This window comes from Myxocyprinus asiaticus, chromosome 47, assembly GCF_019703515.2.
Source record: "Myxocyprinus asiaticus isolate MX2 ecotype Aquarium Trade chromosome 47, UBuf_Myxa_2, whole genome shotgun sequence".
Classification (NCBI taxonomy): domain Eukaryota; kingdom Metazoa; phylum Chordata; class Actinopteri; order Cypriniformes; family Catostomidae; genus Myxocyprinus; species Myxocyprinus asiaticus.
Genome location: NC_059390.1, coordinates 14,473,094 through 14,494,543, shown reverse-complemented (window position 1 = coordinate 14,494,543; position 21,450 = coordinate 14,473,094). Strand labels below are relative to the sequence as shown.

The 21,450-nt window shown below is 37.3% G+C and overlaps 1 protein-coding gene across 1 annotated transcript in view; it reads left to right on the top strand.

The window, feature by feature from the left end:
• Window positions 1-21,450, top strand: part of LOC127436502 (plexin-A4) — a 334,355-nt gene that overhangs the window by 72,710 nt on the left and 240,195 nt on the right. The window lies entirely within an intron of this gene.

The window sequence follows — 21,450 nt, the reverse complement described above, 5'->3', positions numbered from 1 at the left end:
TTTTGGTCGCATTTGCGACCTTTTTAGTCGCAGTCTGGAGCACTGTTCTTCAGACTTTACTACCTGTATACTGCATGTGAGCTTGGCTTATAGCTATATTAGAAGCAAGCATTTGTTTAGCCCAGGGGAGTCCAGAGTTACAGTCTTCTGTCTGCACGCTGTCATAACACTTGAGCTGTTCTCACCTCATTTCTGAACAAGCCGCTGATTTATAGTTTTAGAGGTGAACTATGCAGCACATCATATTGTGAGTGGCCATTTATACATCACTCTCTCTCGCTCTCTCACCTGACCAACAGTATTGATTATGCTCTCCCTTCGAGCGCTCATAGAAGTGATAGTGTAACCTTCCCAGCCGTTCCATTAGCGGTATTACTATTTAATTCAATCTCCCTCTGCCCTGCTAGATCCTCCACTTTAGACAATATAGGGCACACATGCACACACACAATTACACTGCTGCAAATTTAGGCCCATATTGCCAAGGTTTGATTTCAACACCGGTCATAAAGAATCACTCTGAGAAGAAAAGACTAATTCAAATCTAAATCTCAAAATGAACAAGCATCAAATGACTATAATTAAATCAAACATAATCCCTATAGGGCAGAGTGGCATGTTCCTTACAAGGGCTTGTGGGTATTATTTGCTACGTTTGATAGCATTATTCATGAATATATCATTTTCACCCTAGGGCTGCAGGTGTTTGATCAAGGCCCAGCAGCAGCCAAGATTCCTTGCATTTTCTTCTGAATGCAAACTTCACTGTATATAAATAGATAGGATTTGCCTTCAGCTGGTTTCGGCCTATAAATACCAGACCCCATATAGAGCCTATGAAAATAGATTAAAAACTTGTTTCATAGGGAAATCATGGCTCACAGGTAAAGCAGAGAACACATACAAACACATTTGCTTAGCCATCTATATGAGGGCATATACTGTAAGAAGACTTCTAATGTCATTTGTTTAAAGCTAAAACATTTTTAGAATCATTTGCTTGGCCTATAAATAGCAGACAGCATATAGAGCCTATGTATTTAGGTTCAAAGCTCGTTTAGTAGGAAAATGCATCATAGAAAGGCTCACGGGTAAATCAGAGAGCACACATGTTTACTTAGCTATGTAAATTAGGGTTTACCATGGATTTATATTATTATTTGTATTAAGCTAAATCTAAGCTAAATTTTTAGAATCATGTTTGCTTCAATTATGAATTGATTTTCCAATTAGGGATGTCCTCAAATGTCCCCAAAGATAGGTTTTTTCAGATTTAGGTCACATTTAGGGACTCCTTTCACATCCCCCCAACCCACAAATATAGCCAAGTATGGGTACACACATACACATACTAGAGGCATGTTTTATTGTGTCACACTGATCGTTTGTAAACACATGGCTCTGAGTCTAGGTAATAAATGTCATTCTATGATGGGTAAATGTGATCAGGGCAAGAGCAGAGGCACACAGGATTGTAAAAAGAAGACAGATTGTAAATATAGACTGCCCAAGATGTCTTACTGTTTATGGAAACCCCACATTTCCCACTAAATCTTTCAAAAGAGATACCCCATTGATCAAAACAAGGACATCTCAGCCCCCCAACCAGGGGTCAGGCTGGGGAAAGTTGATTAATCTGGCAGCAAGTGTAAATAGGATCATTACTCCAAGTTTAACTTGGATATTGAATCTGATTATCGGGAGTGCAAAACATCACAAAAGCAGAGAGCAGTGTGGCTAGCGTTTAAATGCCACACACACACGTTTTCTGTGCTTTTTTCCCTTTCTCTCATCAACGCTTGGAAAATCATCCTGCAGCCCCCGGTTGTGTCTCTAATTGGAGTGTGATATGAACTATGTAATTTGCCGTGATGTGATGTTGAATGGTGACAATAAAATGACATGGGTGGGTGTGAAGGAGAGAGGAACGGATAGAGGGAGGGAGAGAACGCAGAGATACTGGAAGGACATCATTAGCTCTTGGCTTTCTGTGTAGCTCAGAGGTTGTGGATTGAGTAATGTCTCTCAGACTGCTCACAAAAGGCATCCACTTGGGTTACACTGTCGGCAAAGCTCCAAATCCTTCAATCTCTGTGCTGGGAGTGTGTTATTGTGGATTTCTAGGGTTGATAGCAGTAAACACGCTATCCTAAGGCTGTCATTGTTATCTCTACAGCTCTTCATTTGACTTTGATGCATCAGTGTGCCAGCTGAGCTCCTTAGCCAATTATGATCCTAGACACACCCAGGAAACATTTTCCTTCACGTGCAAACAAATAAAGCACATGTGGCTGATGGTTAGGTCATAGTTAGGACATTGAACCAACTGACCAGCTGCTTGTGTCCTTTGTGTCACTTGAGGTTTGACCTTGAACCCATGCCTGACCTTGACCTCATTATAAAATGTGCTGAAGAAGACTGAAACGGCTTCCTCCATTGATTTAGGTGGCCTTTGACATGCTAAAATCAACATGAAATGCTATTCACAACTCATTTTACTTCCATATTGTGACATATTTCTGACTGAAACAGGATATTTAATGAAAAAAAGAGCTGTTATAGTAAATATCAGCTCTCTTGGAACACCGCCTGTCCAATCAGAGAACTGGAATTAACTGTTGTGTAATGTGGAATAACGTGTACTAATGAATCATTCACAATAAGACCAGAAACCAGTATTAAGTGTCAATTTTGATTTCCTGTTGACTTTAAAGGGGGATAGTTCACCCAAAAATGAAAAATCTGTCATCATTAGGCAGAATATTAGTGATTGACAGCCTTTTAGTATTTTAGAAAAAAAAGATGCAATGAAAGTGAATGGGAACTGAGGCTAACATTCTCACTTTCATGTCATTTTGTGTTCCATGAAAGAAAGTCATACAGGTTTTCAACAACATCAGGTTGACAGAATTTTTATTTTGGAGTGAACTATCCCTTTAAGATCTTTCTTTTAGTCTGTTTATCCCTGCTGTCCATACCTTGAATTTCCAACATTTTAACATCAAGTTTGTTTGGCTGACACATTTTTCGACTGTCTGGTTATGAGTATACTATACATGATTCTACCTGATGAATTCTGCAGGTCCCAAAGGCTCCATGTTTTCTGAACTGGGTTGGTTTGATTGGATTTGTTTTGTTTTTGAAGAGCTTTGGACAGAAATACACAATGGAGAAGGTTTGAGTCATCCTTTTTGGTTTGTTTGAAAAGCAGTATGTCACTTTCTTTTGATGTTTCTTTCTTTGTCCATGTGTCCCTGTTTGTGTCTCGCTCTTTCTTTGCTGTCATCTTTCATTTAGGATGAAGGGTTTAGACACAGTGCAAAGGTTTACAGTGTTTTTTTTTATCTCTGAAGTGACATCGACTGTAATACACAGTTTGGGTTTCTTACACGATATCGCATGCACGTGCGCACACACAGATCTTGGTTGCATCTCTGAATAATTAACATTTTGGGAGGCAGTGTGTGTTCCTGTTAGAAGTCAGCCCAAAGTAAGTGTCAGATCTAATAAAAACCTCCTAGGCAGCTTGTTGTGGTATTAGAAAACCTCACCCCAGCCTCACAGGGGCTGCAGTTCACAGACCATACATATTGAAACATTTTCAAGTTTCATTCAGTCTGTAAATTTGCACCAATGAACACAGTAACCCAAAAATATTGCTTCGCCTCCCCTTTAGTATCTTACTTCAGAGAATATAAGTTTAGAATTCGAAAAAGTGGTTATGGGTTCTATTCGCCCTTTTTCACTGATGGTCCATTTAAACCAATAAGCAATGGTTCATGAGAACCTATGCTTGACTTAATGTCTTTCTTAAAAAATGGATAGTTCACCCACAAATGAAAATGTTGTCTTCATTTACTCCCATTTACCCTCATCACAAACCTGTAGCCTATTATTTGGTTTTCTTTCATGGAACACAAGGTGATTGCAGAGTTGTTCATGTTTGAGATTGCAACAGAATGTTCATACTGCTCTTTTCCATAAAATAAAAAAATAAAAAAAGCTTATTGTGACCAGGGGCTAACAAATTTCAAAAAGATAAAAAAGTACCATAAACGTAGTCCACATGACTCTATGCACTATATTCTAAGTATTTTGAAGCCATACAGGTTTGATTGCTTTGTGTGAGGAACAAATCCTTTATGCTTATTGTAGTTTTGACTGCCCAATTCACCATTCAGATTCATTGTCTGTAAAAAGATTTATTTTTGGGTGAACTATTACTTTTATCTCACCAGGTACACTCTCAACACAGAGAGTCTCTTTAAATTATGGTGTGATACATGAAAACAACTTTTTATAAATTCAGTGTCAGAATGCATGAATGAATCAGTGTTGTTTGATCCTTTACTAATTTTATAAGTTTATAGTGTTAGATTCGGTTAAGTATACAGTATATAGTATATTATAAGACCATCAATGATGGTGGTTTTGGTAGAGGATGACACCCAAATCATAACAAAGCCATTCATTTGACTGCAAGCTGAATTGTGTCCAAACAATAACAAGAATAATATTTCCCATTTTCATGATTAATGCTTGGCATATCCCAGCTTACCTAAAGCAGAAGACCTTTCTTCTCTTCCAACCCAAAGACTGATCAATTAGTCCCATAAATATTTCTGTTAATTAATAAGCTTTGCTGAATAACACATGACTTACTGACAAACCTCAGTCCCTGATTTAATATTTTATTATTATTTTTCTAATGAATAATGAATTGTTTTCCATTACTGGGTATGTCTATAAACCACTGATGTTTACAAACTGGGTACATACACCAACATGTGTGGGTATCAGATGACTTTAAGTTATTGATGCTAAACAAGCTTTGAACCATGATACAGTAGCTATAAAAAAAACATGATTCGTAGCTACTCCTGAGAAGAGTTCCCTAAATTTAAGTCAAACAAGTCTTGTTTTTTTCTTTTTCTTCTTCTATAAGTCAGTCTTAAAGGGCTACGTCATCCAAAATTGAAAATCTTTTACTCACCCTCATGTTTTTCCACACATGCATTACTTACGTTCATCCATGGAACACAGAGGAAGATGTTAGCGTCTGAAAGGACAATGAAAGAACATTGTTTCAACATCTGTCACAATTCATTTTCATTGTTTGGAAATACAATGCAGTGAATGTGAATGGTGACTGAGGCTAACATTCTGCCTAACATTTCTTTTGTGGTCCACAGAAGTCATACCGGATTGGGACAGTATGAGGGTGAGCAAATGAAGACAGAATTTTCAGTTTTGGGAGAACTATCCCTTTAAGTATTAAGTGGATATGAAGTTTAGAGAGGGAGAGAGACAGCACTGGTAAAACAAGAGAAAACAGTGACAAGAGAAATTGAATTGCAAGTGGAGAGTAAGGCTCTACTTTTTAATCTCTCCACCATTTCAGCGAATGGGGATGATAGGCTCTTCTTGTCGCTGATAGAGGGATGATAGTCCCCCCCATCAGATAGCATTGCATCCTCCCTCTCATACACAAGACACTAAGACCAATTCCTGTGCCCAATGCTTCTCTATCTGCTAGAACAACAGCCATATCCAAATCCTCCTCTCCTGATAAGCCCGCTCAGGAGCAGGAAGGACTTTTATTAACTGATGATTTAATGATTTTGAGAGACAATAAATCCCTTCTTCACTTCATCATTGTTTTTTGTTTTTTTCAAATTTAATTTGTCATGTAATAAGACCTTCAGGGTCATGATGATCACTCTTTCGGGGTTTATTTTGTGATAACGACCAGCTAGGATGACTGTACATTGTCGCTAATACATATCAATTAATGGTTGCAGTACACCTTTATTGAGTATAATGCATTATAATTCTTGATAAAACAATTTAACACATGAAATGTGGTGTTTTAATGCATTATACTCCTTAAAGGTATAACAATTTACTGAGAAGTATTAAAATATATATAGAAATGAACAAACAACCGATAAGGCGTATTATCAGTCAGTAAGAAGTTTTTTATAGTGCACTATGTAAACAGGGTGTTATCACTCCTTCCCCTCTTCATCTACTTTCTCTTTCACCATCTTGATCTTGCAGGCTCTTTCTTTTTGTCAGAAGATGAAAGTCTCACTGCAGGGAGTGCAGAGCAGAATCAGGGGACATGGCATGGGATCAGGGTGCAGCCCTGGGCAATGGGGGGGGGCATCAGAGTTGGTGTGTTACGGGGGTGTCGTGGGCCGTGTGTCAGTGGGGTTCTCGGGCATTGTGAAGTTTTTATTATTATTATTAAACCATAATCCGGACAGCTGTTCTGGATAGATGCCCGTTACCCAAACACACTGCCTCACTGCGACTCCTCTGCCTTTGTAGCTTCCGCCTGTGGGCAATAGATTCCTCTAATTATACAAGACACACACATCAACACGCTGGTGTCATTTTCTGTTATACCATGGAGCACAGTGTGGTGTCCCTTTCGTGCAATTCACTGGGGCACCATTTGAGCGTGTGTCTGGGTGCGATATGAATCACATGTGTGCCAAAATATTAATCACGTTTTTATGTGTCATAATAATTAATGAGTTCGGTTGAAGGTGCAGCTGTATCCCCTTTTGTAGAGATTTACTCTCTTCTCCATTAACATAAACATGCGCTCATCAACCCTCACAGTCTCTATCACGCAAGCACGCACGCACGCACACACACACACACACACACTTAAACACAGTAGTAAGATCTGAGGAGCTCCTTCTACCTGCAGCTGGCTTTTGATTGAGTCGTGTCTCGCTGGGGGACCTCTCAAGGCGAGACACGTGCGTCCCTCCCTTAATTACCCCTTCAGCCTTCTGCCAACATTCAGTTCCCCCCCTTTTTCAGAGTCCCTCAAACAAAGATGACTTCTCGCAATGAGGGGTGCATCACTCTCTCTGTCTGCCTCCTCCTTTAGGAGGGCACATATCAAAAGTGCCATGGCCTTAGAGTCTGGGTCTCACACAGCCTTCAGAGGTGTATTGAAATGAAGCTAATGACTGGTATAACACTCACCTTGTGGGATCATTGTGCACAAGGGCTGAGTATGACACCAGTGACACACAGATTAATCTCTGCGGACGGTCAATAAAAGATAACAAAGGGCCTTATATCACTCAATATCTGACCTGAGAGGAGAAACAATGCAAAATAAAGAGATATTTGTAGAAATTAAGAAACTTTGTAACAAATAAGTATTGACAAATAAGAAGTGCTACTTAAAAAAAAAAAAAAAAAAAGAAATGTAGATTTTTTTTTAAAACATTCAATGGACCACATCTATCTTCTCACGATTACTTGGAGCTACAACAGATGGCTTATTTTCTTATTTGGGGAAAAAAAGAGATGGGTAAGGTTTAAATGAGAAGGCTGGGGATCGGAATGATTGGAAAAATGTCTTGTTACATTAACCCTATAACGCCGTGTGTAACAAATATAATACACAACATTTGACAGCTCCTGTTTCACTCTCTGTTCAAGCTGAAAAGCAAAAAAAAAAAAAAAATGTTATGTTTTACATTTTTATGGCACCATCTAGTGGTTATTTGTGAAAAAGTGGTTTCAATGTTATATTGATCCATTTAAAATGACGGCGGACTTGCGCGAAAAATTACTCTTATGTTGAGATAAATTACAGCTTATTTTAATAAAGTAAAAGTGACAGTAAAGATTATATTGTTACTGATATTTTAAAATAAATGTTTGCTTGCTGAATATAAGCAACTTATGCTTGGATAAAATTTTGTATATTATTTTCTTGAAAAAGCATGTTGAAATTACAAGTATCAAATATGATACAACAGGCTTTTGAGGTATATCTCTCAATCACCATTGCATTCCATTCATGCCCACTATAAAAAGAAAAAAAAAATCACAGAGAAGATTTTTTTTTTAAATCACAGAGCTTTGAAAATTCTGACATATACTTTGTATAAGATATATTTAATATGTGAACTAATACTTCTGTGTATTTTCATATATGCAGCCTGCTCTGTCATAATAAAGATCTCATTATTTTACATTACAAGCTATGGTGATGTCATCTTACCATAAGTTCCTGAGACCCAGCGAAAAACGTTTTGAAATTTCCCTTTTTTAAATGTCAGTATAGTGTTTGGTGCATAAAATACATATGATAAAATAATATTTTATTCATACTGTGTTTTATGTGCCAAACTGAACTGATACATTTCAATACATATTTATAAACCAAGGAGAGGAAGCTGTCATAGCCAAACTCTCAAACATTTGGTATCTCTGAAAAGCCCAGGGAGTCCTCTGATAATACCCCAAGATTTACCACTGTAGCATAATGCCTTAAAGCCTAATGTATCAAATATGATACATAAAAAAAAAAAAAAAAAAACTTTTTTTTTTTTTTTTTTATTATTTTTTTTTTTTACAATTTATTTTTATAGTTTGTCTGATGGTACTAAAAACAGTTTAATGTAAAAAAATAAAATAATTTTCTGACAATTCTTACATGTCAGGCTTTACAGGGTTTTTCAGATCAGCATATTGGTTTCTCAGTTTTTTAAAGCACCGGCACATTGAAGATTTTCTAAAGAACTATGGGATAGATAGATAGATAGAAAGAAAGAAAGAGAGAAAGAGTGAAAGAAAGAGAAAGAGAGAAAGAGGAAGCATAAAGGCAGACCTTTCAAGCTGAAGGCAGAGGATTGCTCTTTGATGTATTAAGTGTGCAAGTGGGCTCAGTGCAGTAGTGTTGCTCTTTTAACAGCATGAGAAGGGCCGGGGTCCTGATCTCCCTCCATCAGCTCAAGTGCTGCGTCAAGTGCCGTGCAGCTGCAGATATGAATATCAAGAACCGGATTCAAATCAGGCAAACTTGTTACATCACTTGACTTTCTCATGCCTGCGTGTGTTTTTCAGGCAGGTATTGGAGTGGTAATGTATGACACAATTCACCCTTCTATGAGCCAAATTCTTAAGTTTTCTGCACTGCTCAATTAGAAGCCTGTCTTAGATGTTTTCCTTGACCCGCTGTGACATTGACTCATTGAAAGCCTCTAGAGAGAGACACTGCTGCAGGCTGGAGGGTTAAACAGCATCCTGTGACTACACGTGCTCCTGTATCTGGCAAAATGTCTGGATTAAAAATACATGTGTGTGATGATCAGACTGCCAGACTGAGTTAGACAGTGGAGGAGATGGGAGATGAGGAAAGAGACCAAAAAAAAAAAAAAAAAAAAAACCTGTGAAATATATTCTTCTCTTGCATAGAGCCATACAGTTCTCCCAGTTTTTCTCTTTCTCCCTCTATTTTGGTCTCTCTCTCACTCTTGGTTTTCAACAGCCCACAGTAATGAGCAATATCAGGCGGGCCTGCTGAATGATTAATTTTTACTGCTGGGAGATGGACACTGGCCTTTCTCTGCATTGTTATTTTCCTCCCCTGTTGCTGGGTGTGGAACGAAAGGGAGCGAGGGTGCGAACAAGCAAGAAATATAGGGAGAGAGTGATCCGAAGCTGAATCAATCTCACTTGTTTGTGTTGAGAGGTGACACTTTGAAAAGGGTAGCATTTCTTGCCATCATTTTTCTTGGTTCTTACTTGGACGTTGAAGCGCAAGGCTCTTGGCCAATGGTTTTGATGCAACATCCCCTGAGGTGTCACTTTTTAGAGAGTAATTTTGGAGATAGCTGTTCTGAGTGACAAAAACAGACAGGAAGTGGCATCTGTCTAGAGACATGTCAGACTTTCGCAAAAGCAGGACTTCAATTTGAAAAGGTTGACGCTGTCGATCCGACAGCTGTCTAGAAACCGCCTTGCACTTTTTTATTTGTTATTTTGTTTGTGTACGCTGGACCCTCAGCAGAAAATCTTAATGAGCGTTGCTTTTTACCAGAAGACCACAGTCTCAATCTGGAGTCAAATCCCAAAGTGACTAAGCCTCCTGCTCACTGTCACTAATGAGCAGGTCCACATGGATTCTGTGAAGAACTTTATTCTGAGTCTATTCTGTGTAAATTTCCACAGAATTTAAACACCCATCATTCAAGTTCTAAACATTCAGTGAACATTCTGTACATTTCAATTAACTTGAGAACTAAAGTTGAATAGAAAACGTAATTTTATAATGGTTGCCTTTGACACAGACTTTTTTTTTCAAGTTGATTAATGCTTGTGATAAAAGCACAGCTGCATGCTTTGGGGAGGACTGTTTAAAAATGATGCTGCACACAAGAAAGAGAGACAGACGAAAAGAGTTTGTTCCTTCAGCAAAACAGTGTTGAAACTTCTCCATTTTGCAACTGTATAATGAACTTTATGCTAATGCTCTAACTAAGAATGGGTTTGTGTTTTTGTTCTCACGATTAATATGCTTTCAAAAATAAATATTCTTCAAGGGTTGCAGCACTTTAGTAGGTTAAGCAAAGACCTCTTCATATCAAGAATCATTTTCTTGCTGTATAAGGTACTTAAGTTGGATATAGTGTTTTCTGTGGTGATTAAAAAAAGTTATTAATGCTACTTAATAGGTTCTTCAGATCAGCATAAATGTTTCTTGGTTCTTTAAAGTTCCAATACATAAATGTTTTCTAAAGAGCTACAGAATGAATTAGAGGAACTTCGAGGTTTTACAATGGCAACAGATGTAAAAAAAAAAAAAAAAAAAAAAAAAAAAAAATACATCTGACAGAAAGAAAGAAAAACTGAAAAAGAGGAAGAAAGAATAATAGAAAGAAAAAAGATTTTAGGCAATTGCTCTCACTAGGTCAAAATGATTGTTTCTTTGTTTATGCCAACTCCTTTGTTCCTTTCAACGCACTAACAGGAATTAATTTTAAATAGGTGCTAGTTGACGTATGGCCATGTGTTTACGAGTGCTCACATATGCTAGTTGTCTGTGTGATTAATGACAGGCTCTAGTATTGCTCACAGTGTGTTTGGGCCATGTGTCTGCCTGTATTGACATAGATTTATGGCACTACCTTACCTAAGAACGACACCAGGCCACTTAAACTAAGTCCCATGTGTGCATTAGCACACCACCTCAACACACACAAACACACTCATTTATACATCAGACACACCAGACACATGTTGGTACACCTATCATTATGAGGACTCTCCATACATAATGATTTTTATACTGTACAAATGATATATTCTATCCCCTAACACTACCCTTAAACCTAACCCTCACAGAAAACATTTGGCATTTTAACATTTTCAAAAAAACATTGTTTAGTATTTTTTTTTAAGCCATGTGAATTACAGGGACACTAGGGGTCAAGTCAAGTCAAGTCATTTTTATTTGTATAGTGCCTTACACAACACAAATCGTTTCAAAGCAGCTTTACAGAAAATCATGCATTAACAGAAAATGAAACTGTAATATCTATAAAGTCTTAGTCATCATTGTGTAGTTTGATTAAATTTGATTGTAAATTGTGTATAACAATAAATAATTAAATAATAATTGTATTTAGAACCCCAGTGAGCAAGCCAAAGGTGACTGTGGCAAGGAACACAAAACTCCATAAGATGTTGGTTAATGGAGAAAAATAACCTTGGGAGAAACCAGGCTCACTGTGGGGGCTAGTTCCCTTCTGGCTAAACAGCATGCATATAATGCCAATATTTGTTATTTATGTGCAGTGCAAGTCATGGTTTAAAATGAGTAAACTAAGTAAGTGTTAAAGGCCAGTGTTTAAACAAAGATTTTTTTTTTTATGAACTGTAAGATAAATGATTAATGTCTTTGAAGTCCATCCTGGATTAACTGCAGATGTTCACATAGATGCATTGTCCTGTGTTAGTTGGCTGATGAAGGCTATTGTTGGCAATTAATTGATAGTCGATGTATTCCATTTTAAGAGTGTAGTCCATCATTAGACCTAGGTGATACAGCAGAGATCAGTGATGTGTATCGCAGTTCAACCAGCAGGTCATTTTGTTGAGGTTCAATGAGCTCTATCATAAGTCCGAAATTCAGGCAGTGGCATATGAAGTATCCTATGCCTTATGGTTGGAGTTGGCATCAGTTCATCCTCTGAAGTCCATCGTAATAGACTGAAGTGGTGTTGGATGTTGGAACCGGCTGCATTTAGTCATTATCACTCAGCGACATGTAGTAGTGGAGTCCGACACCAAGCAGGAATGGAGCTGGATCTGGCCGGCTCTGATAACCTCGGGATATGAATCCTGAGGTTGAGACAGGGAAAAAAATGTAATAATATTAGCATAGATGCCATTCAATATATTGCAGAGTTATAGATTATGATAAATGTTTCTGGTTCTGGCAGACCTAACTAAAGAAGCCTAATTGTGAGTTGATAGATAAATTAGGTGTATGCCTGGTTAAATAGATGAGTCTTTAGTCTAGACTTAAACTGAATGAGTGTGTCTGCATCCCAAACATTGTTAGGGAGACTGTTCCATAGTTTTGGAGCCAAATAGGAAAAGGTTCTACCACCTTTTGTGGATTTTTGATATTCTAGGAACTATTAACAGGCCAGAATTTTGTGATCGTAACGAACGTGATGGAATATAGCGTGGTAGAAGGTCTCTTAAGTACTTTGGAGCTAGACCATTCAAAGCTTTGGATGTAGCTAAAATAATTTAAAAATGAATATGAAATTTAACAGGTAGCCAGTGTAACGATGATAAAATTGGGCTAATATTATCATATTTCTTGGTTCTAATCAGCACTCTGGCTGCTGCATTTTGAACCAATTGAAGTTTATTTATTGAACTTGCTGGACATCCTCCCAGTAATGCATTACAATAATCTAGTCTTGAGGTCATGAACGCATGAATTAGTTTTTCAGCATCAGCAGCAGAGAGCATTTGCATAACTTAGCAATATTTCTGAGGTGGAAGAATGCTGTTCTACAAACATTGGAAATTAGATTTTCAAAGGACAGACTGGTATCAAATATAACACCTAATTTCATCGCTGTAGAAGACGGTGTAACAGTACATCCATTAGGGGTGTCCTCATAAACCATTTATAGCATAATACCCTCATAATTACTAGTTTGTAACCTAAAAAACCTCAAACCAACACACACACACTTGTCATCATATCACACTGAATAATTCTGCTTTGCTGGAAAGTTTCCAGCCTCTGCTTATTAATAGAGAGAGAGAGAGAGAGGAACAAACTGCACTCCTCCTCCAAGTAGGGAGGTGATTAGAGAGAGAAAGAGACAGGAACAGGTCCATTGACTCTTTCTTCCTAAAATCATTTATGCAGACAAGTGCTTTATCATTCTCGATAAAGTGAGTGTGCTCCCAATTCTCTCTTTGTCTCTTTGTTTCTTAATTTGCCTGTCTTTTCTTTCTCCAGTGTTTGTCTGCCACCTCCTCAGAATACATGCCATGAGTGAATATTTGGATTTTTGTGTTTAAAAAAATCTGTTAATCTCTTAAACTGTGTCCCAAATGAGGTGATATACACTGTGCAGTTAAAATATACACTATGCACTTTGCCATGTAGTGTATGAACTTTCAAAGGAACACTAGCATTTTATTACTTAACAGAAGTTTTGCTATTTGCCACATTCATCATTAATTACAATTTTGTCAGGTCAGCATGGTGGCCTGGAAACCCCACCCCTTCTGCTACATATGGCTAACCGTGACCGCTGAGTGCATGAAGTGTCCACCTTTATACACGGGTACATCATCCGGATACTTGTAGTACTCTTCATTGCATGTTCAGTGTGAACACACTACTCACACCACTTACAATACAAAATGGTGTAGAATAGTGCAGAGGTATGCGATTTGGGATGCAACTTCTCCTCTTAATACCATGGCAACATGCACACCTGATCTCAGACACTTGGGCTCTGAGTCTTGTCATATATATGTTTTATGTTTTCTTTCTCATCCTCTGTGGCAGTATTGGACTGACTATTGGTGCCAGACTAATCGCATTGTAGATGCTCTTTTATTTCCGCTGTCCTTCACGCCATGAACACACACACGCAATCACTTACCCATCCCTTGAAGAGTTCCTCCACATAGTGTGACCTGTATGTGTGTGTATGTGTGTTGCGTTGTGTGACCTGTAGAGTTTGGCACCGATCTCTCCAGATGCCACACACTGGAAGCATATGCTACATCTTTGTCTGCATTGCATTGAGGTTTTGTGTATTTTAGTGCAGGCTTGCACACATACAGATTTCTTTGTGTTTGTTTTCTGGCAGTGTTGATGAAACGTTTGTTTGTGTTTATGCACCTGTCTCTCTTGCAGTCTCACCTGCCAATCTTCTCTCTCTTCACTTTTCTCACTTTCTCTTTTCTTTCTATTCCATTACTGGACTCAGATGGATCTGTTTTATATTTAGTGCTTGCTATGGCAAGCATCTCAATTGCTGCTCATACTTCGGTTTAGAGGTTACCTAAGTATTATTTAGCACATAACTAATCCTATACTGGCTGTAATATAGATATGAATTATACCTTAAATTGTGCGGCTTGAGGACATACAGTAAACAGTAACTATAAGTGATCAGACTTACAATCTTCACCTGGTGGATGATAAAATGAGCAAAACATTTTACCCTACCTAAAAGTAGGGTCCCAAACCATTATAGGGTCCAATAGTAATGTAGATATTCAAGTAGGGTCCAGAAATCAGAAACTTGGGGGTGGGCCTTTTGATTTGGATCTGTAAGCAACTTATTAGCAACAACCTAAAAACTATGCAGAACACCCTAGCAACCACATAGCAACATGCTGGAAAACACTCAGAACCCCTTAGCAAGTGCATAGAAATGTCCTGGCAACCACTCATAACACTCGATTAATCGAATCGAATCGAATTTTATTTTCAATTACGATTTTGGCTTCCAACGAGTATGAAAACAAGATAATCAAGATAAAACTATTATTGTGCTGCATTCCATTTTGCAATGAAACACCCCGGCGTTATATCTTTAAAGCATCCTTTATTAAAGTTCAAATAATAAGGAAGTGGGTTATGAAAATGAACTCCGAAACTGGCATTTCTCTGTGTGGTCAGTGCCGCGTCAATGAGTTGTGTGAAGTGACTGGGGAAGAGATTTAATCTTCTCCCGGCTGATGCACACTCTGGCATGGGACACTTGTCACTCACGTGTGTTTGCTGCAGCTAGATTATAACGTGATGGCTCGCGACATAGTGAATCATAATATATGTGTCACATTCACTGTGTATCTTATCATTAAGAAAATCGGTGATACGCAGCTCTATTAAGAAGAGAAAGTTTGTTTTTTGTGAGTTGAAGATGGATCAAAGTGAACATAAAGATGAGAGAGTGTAGACTTAGCCCATTATACACTGGAACAAAATACATTTTTGATTGGTCTTTTTTGGCTTGTTTTCCCAAATAATATCTAAAACTCCGTTAAAACAACGTACATTTACTTTAGGAACTATACTGCAGAAGATTTTTATTTATTTTTATCTGAGAATGTTGAATACAATATTTAATCAGGGCTTGACATTAACGCTTGTCTGGGACAAGTAGATTTTTGAAGAGGGCAAGTGAAAGAGAATTTTACTTGCCTGACCGGACAAGCAGACTGATTAAAACGTCAATAACAAAAAAATAACCGGCTCTATTTGTGATAGCCTAGGCCTGTGCCACTTATTAGAAAGTTCATATTCTTATTCTGTTGTTGAAAATAATCCAGAGTGCATAATTTTATAATTCTCTAGTGATCTAGTTTGACTAATAGGCATCTGTGTGTGTGCTGAACATGCACGTGTGTTCCGAGAATGCTTACGCTAATGCACACCTGAACGGTCAAACACATTTCACATTTCTGCCAAAATGCCCATCTTGGTGAGGTATTCATGTAAACACAGAGAGTGATGTTTAAAGTGAACGTAAACAGCGGAGGAAAAAGCAGATTTGTATTAAAATTTCAGAATTGTAAGTATAAATGTAAGCTAATACACCTGCTGCTGTCTAGTGTGTCATTATAATAATCAAACAACCATAACAAGAAAACGAGAAAACACTCACTGCTCTTGACTGGGTAACTTTAGTAGCTGTACTAGTCTGGAATAATTACTTAAATGGTTACTTACTTAACCATTCTTCCATAATTAACATAATTAATTAATTAATATTAGTTAGTGTTATTATTTTTTGTGGTTTTGAAGCTGGTATTGAGTATCATAAAATGTAATTACCGACTACTGACATTTTGGTATTGTGATCATGTATAGCCTTTATTGTACATGGGATATCTTGCTGCAATAACATGATGAAAAAGTAGATTTCATTCCATAGAAGTGTGAGCATCCCTGCTGTAAATGATGGTGATGGAGGCTTTTCTTTATTTGACTACCATACGTAACATAAAATAATTATCACATGACAATAGTCTCCTCCCCTACCCAGTGCAGTTTACATTTCAAGTTCAAGGAAATCCACTGTTAAAAAGACAATAATAATAAAAAAAAGTTCATTAAATGCATGATGTTTCCAAAGTCAATGAGTAATCGTTTTAAATAATCATGATCTCAATATTGACCAAAATAATCATGATAATGATTTTTGCCATAATCAAGCAGCCCTAGTTTATTATATTTATTGCTGTAAAATGGGTTTGCTTTCATAGTTCTCTCTTGGGCTGAACAATTAATAAAAATATAATCAAAATCGTGAAATGATGTAGTGCGATTATCAAACTGCAAATGCTGCGATTTAATTAAATAAATAAATAGTCTGCATGTGCTGCTCACTGTGTTTACTGTTGCAGTACTGTTCTCTGTAATGTTACACATACTCAAAGCACGCATGAGGCTGATGAGCTGAGCGCTCTAGATTCACTAATTGCACATTTGTGTCATTCTAAATATGCTATGCTGCATACAGGTTAAGAAAATATTACAGAAGTATTGTGAAGTTTTATAATAATAATAATAATAATAATAATAATAGCTAATAATAATAATAATACAAATTTCCATAATAATTTTAACTTATTGGATTCTAAGAATTGGATCACAAAGTCAGCAAAAATCGGTACACAGATGTGAATAGTTTTCGTTTTTTTAATCTCTGTTCACTGTATTTTTTTATTTATTTAGTCTGGTTCTTCTTTTTAAGAGGACTCGAGTGTGAAGTCTTTTTCTTGAACAGTATTTCTGTTGGCAGTAAAACATGTTTTTCCATGACTTAACTTTGGTCAAAAGAAAACACTTACAAATATATATATATATATATATATATATATATATATATATATATATATATATATATATGTTAATCTTATCACAGTTCAAATCAAACTATTTTTACAAAATAATCATAATTACATTTTTTGGTCTAAATCATTCAGCCTATAGTTCTGTGTGTTTTAACTGTTTCAGATCAGGAGAGCACTTTTTCTCTTTAGAGACTGTGAATTTCCATCTGCGGTCACCTTGATGACGTGTGCAGTGAATGCCCATGAGTGTGTGTTTGTGTATGTGCAGATTTGTGCAAAATCTTACCATGTCCAGGCTTGCTCTCTCACCTGGGGAAGACTGACGTATGGAAACACAATAGACACATTTGAATTTTCCACTAAAAGTTAAGTTTACCTATACTGGATCTGAGTTAAGATAGTGTGTGTGTGTGTGGGGTTCACTCCTGATTGCAGGGTCTCAACTGGGATAGTGTTTTGTGGAGTTTGAGGGAGTAGGGAGTTCTCAAGAGGGGGTTTTCCTCTCTCACAGTCTCCCAGGAGGACCTGGCATTTGCCTTAACTAGTATTGTCACCAATCTGCAGCAAGAAAATACACACTCATACAGAAAGTATACACACACACACACACACACACACACACACACACGTTGGTGTGACTATCCTTATGAGGACTCTTCATAGACAATGATTTTTATACTGTATGAATTATAGATTCTATCCCCTACCCCTAAACCTAACCCTCACAAAAAGCTTTCTGCATTTTTACATTTTCAAAAAAACATTGTTAGTATGTTTTTTAAGTGATTTGAATTATGGGTACACTAGAAATGTCCTCATAAATCACATTTATAGCATAATACTCTTGTAATTACCAGTTTGTAATGTCCTCGTAAACCACCCAAACCCATCCACACACACACACACACAGCAGCAGGTTTTAAAAGACTGTAACTCAGGCTGGGTGCACAAACACCATCAAGCATTCATCTCCACTCTGTTCAACTCCACTCACTCACTGCCTAAAACTGACCATGTATGGAGAGAGAGAGAGACTCTAAATGCGAAGAAGAGAATATAAAAAGTAATCCATAGAAAAAGAAAAATTATAAAACTTAATCTGCAGAAAAGGAAAGGCCAATAGGGAAAAGCAAAGGAGAAGAGAGTCTTTATATTGTTAGAACATGGGAGACACACATTGACATGTTCTTGAAAAATGTACACCAAGGTATTTCTATGCCTCATAGCCTAGACTTCTATACTTCTAAGGTCTATTATACCATTTTTGCATAAACAAATCCACTGACTCTGAAAACAACAAATACCATATGTAACCTTATCTGATCCTTAAATTTGTTGTTGCCATTTTAATATACAGAGTAGTTTTAGAATGAAATTGTGATTGGGGTGTTTGCAGATCTGTCTCAAGTAGGGAACTAATTGGATTGGGATGTTCTGCCTTGGTGTGTATATTTTGTTGGCATCCCTTCCTCCCAAAGAGTGCTGCGTATACCTGTAGTCAGTAAATTCATCCCCTCAGGAGACACCTGTGTTTACCAGAGCACATGCAACAGGCTTTAAGTGGGATGATCAAGACTTTGTTGTCTTGTAAACATCCAACCCTACCTGAGTGTGACTATGGCAAAGTAACTGAACTGCTTTTGAGGTCAAAATCTGCATGAGTGGGCCTTAGCTTTATTTGGGTAGGAATTTCTATAAACAATTTCATCGATGGGGCATTCATATACAGTTGAAGAAATGTACATACACTTAGGCTGAAGTCATTAAAACTAATTTTTTAACCACTCCACAGATTTAATATTAGCAAACTATGGTACTGGCAAGTCGTTTAGGACATCTGCTTTGTGCATGACAAGAGTAATTTTTCCAACAATTGTTTACAGACAGATTGTTTCACTTTTAATTGACTATATCACAATTCCAGTGGGTCAGAAGTTTACATACACTAAGTTAACTGTGCTTTTAAGCAGCTTGAAAAATTCCAGAAAATTATGTCAAGCCTTTAGACTATTAGCCAATTAGCTTCTGATAGGAGGTGTACTGAATTGGAGGTGTATCTGCAGATGTATTTCAAAGCCTACCTTCAAACTCAGTGCCTCTTTGCTTGACATCATGGGAAAATCAAAAGAAATCAGCCAAGACCTCAGAAAAAAAATTGTGGTACTCCACAAGTCTGGTTCATCCTTGGGAGCAATTTCCAAATGCCTGAAGGTACCACGTTCATCTGTACAAACAATAGTACGCAAATATAAATACCATGGGACCAAGCAGGCATCATACCGCTCAGGATGGAGACGCATTCTGTCTCCTAGGGATGAACGTAATTTGGTGCGAAAAGTGCAAATCAATCCCAGAACAACAGCAAGGACCTTGTGAAGATGCTGGAGGAAACAGGTAGACAAGTATCTATATCCACAGTAAAATGAGTCCTACATTGACATAATCTGAAAGGTTGCTCAGCAAGGAAGATGCCACTGCTCCAAAACAAAAGACAGACTACAGTTTGCAAGTGCACAAGGGGACAAAGATCTTACTTTTTGGAGAAATGTCCTCTGGTCTAATTAAACAAAATTGAACTGTCTGGCCATAATGACCATCGTTTTGTTTGGAGGAAAAAGGGTGAGGCTTGCAAGCTGAAGATCATCATCCCAGCCGCGAAGCATAGGGGTGACAGCATCATGTTGTGGGGGTGCTTTGCTGCAGGAGGGACTGGTGCACTTCACAAAATAGATGGGATTATGAGGAAGGAAAATTATGTGGATATATTGAAGCAACATCTCAAGACATTAGCCAGGAAGTTAAAGCTTGGTTGCAAATTAGTTTTCCAAATGTTGTAGCAAAATGGCTTAAGGACAAGGTATTGGAGTGGCCATCACAAAGTCCTGACCTCAATCCGATAGAAAATTTGTGGGCAGAACTGAAAAAGCATGTGTGAGTAAGGAGGCCTACAAAACTAACTCAGTTACACCGGTTCTGTCTGGAGGAATGGGCCAAAATTCAAGCAACATATTGTGAGAAGCTTATGGAAGGCTACCCAAAACATTTGACCCAAGTTAAACAATTTAAAGGCAATGCTACCAAACAGTAACAAAGTGTAAGTAAACTTCCCCACTGGGAATGTGATGAAAGAAATAAAAGCTGAAATAAATAATTCTCTCTACTATTATTGTGACATTTCACATTCTTTAAATAAAGTAGTGATCCTAACTGACCTAAGACAGGGAATGTTTTCTACGATTAAATGTCAGGAATTGTGTGAGTTTAAATGAATTTGGCTAAGGTATATGTAAACTTCTGACTTCAACTGCATAATCTGCTTCTGATCGGCATGGAAACTTGATACCTTATTAAATGTTTTGCTAGCGCTGGTGCTCAAGCCTGGAGCTAATTGGAAAGGCTACATATGTGTGTGGGTGTGCTTTGCTCTCTTTAACCCCTTGGTGTCCTGGAGTGGATGCCGAAATGCCAGCTTTGCTGTGCCTCATGGTTAGCACAGGTGTTGATAAAACATTAGACAGATGTTAGATGTTAGTCTTGTGTGTGAATGGCAATTAACCCTACAAGAATCGTAGTGTGCTTCTCTGTCGTTTGATTGGTTTACACACAACTGTTTAAGGAGGATAGAGCCAGTGCAAAGGCAATTGACACATTCAAATTTAGTCTGATGATAAACAACATATATGCGGTTGATATGATATCATCATATGTCTTTGATAGGCCCATCCCTTATCCCTTCTTAGCTGATAGAAGTGATTATTGATATGTTTGGCAAAGTGTTACCTTCTTCTGTGCCAGTTGCCAAATTTAGCCTTGTCAAATCTGTTTTCAATTTTATGGTACATTTTGAGTGTCTTAAATGGTGTGTAAAATAAGTGTTCATAATTCAGCAATCTGGTGTACATCACATTTACAGTCATTATTTTTTTTATATGTTTCCTTAACTTCAGGCACTTTTATGTCCCAGGGCCTCATTTGAATTAAAACAAACAGATTTCAACATCATTCTTTTTGTAATATGAAGGTCTCATTAAAACTGAATTGAAAACCTTTTATTAACCCATCATAATTTATTTTTGGCACTTTTAAAATGCTTTTTATGTATAGATTTTACTGTCCCAGACCCAGACTTTCAATATAAAACTATGAAAATCAATTATAAAAAATAATTTATACATTTTTTAAAACTATGATAACCTAAACAAAGAGTGAAAAAAACAAAAAAAAACACAATCCATATTAATATTTATTGTTTGAAAATTATTTCTATCAATTTTTCAA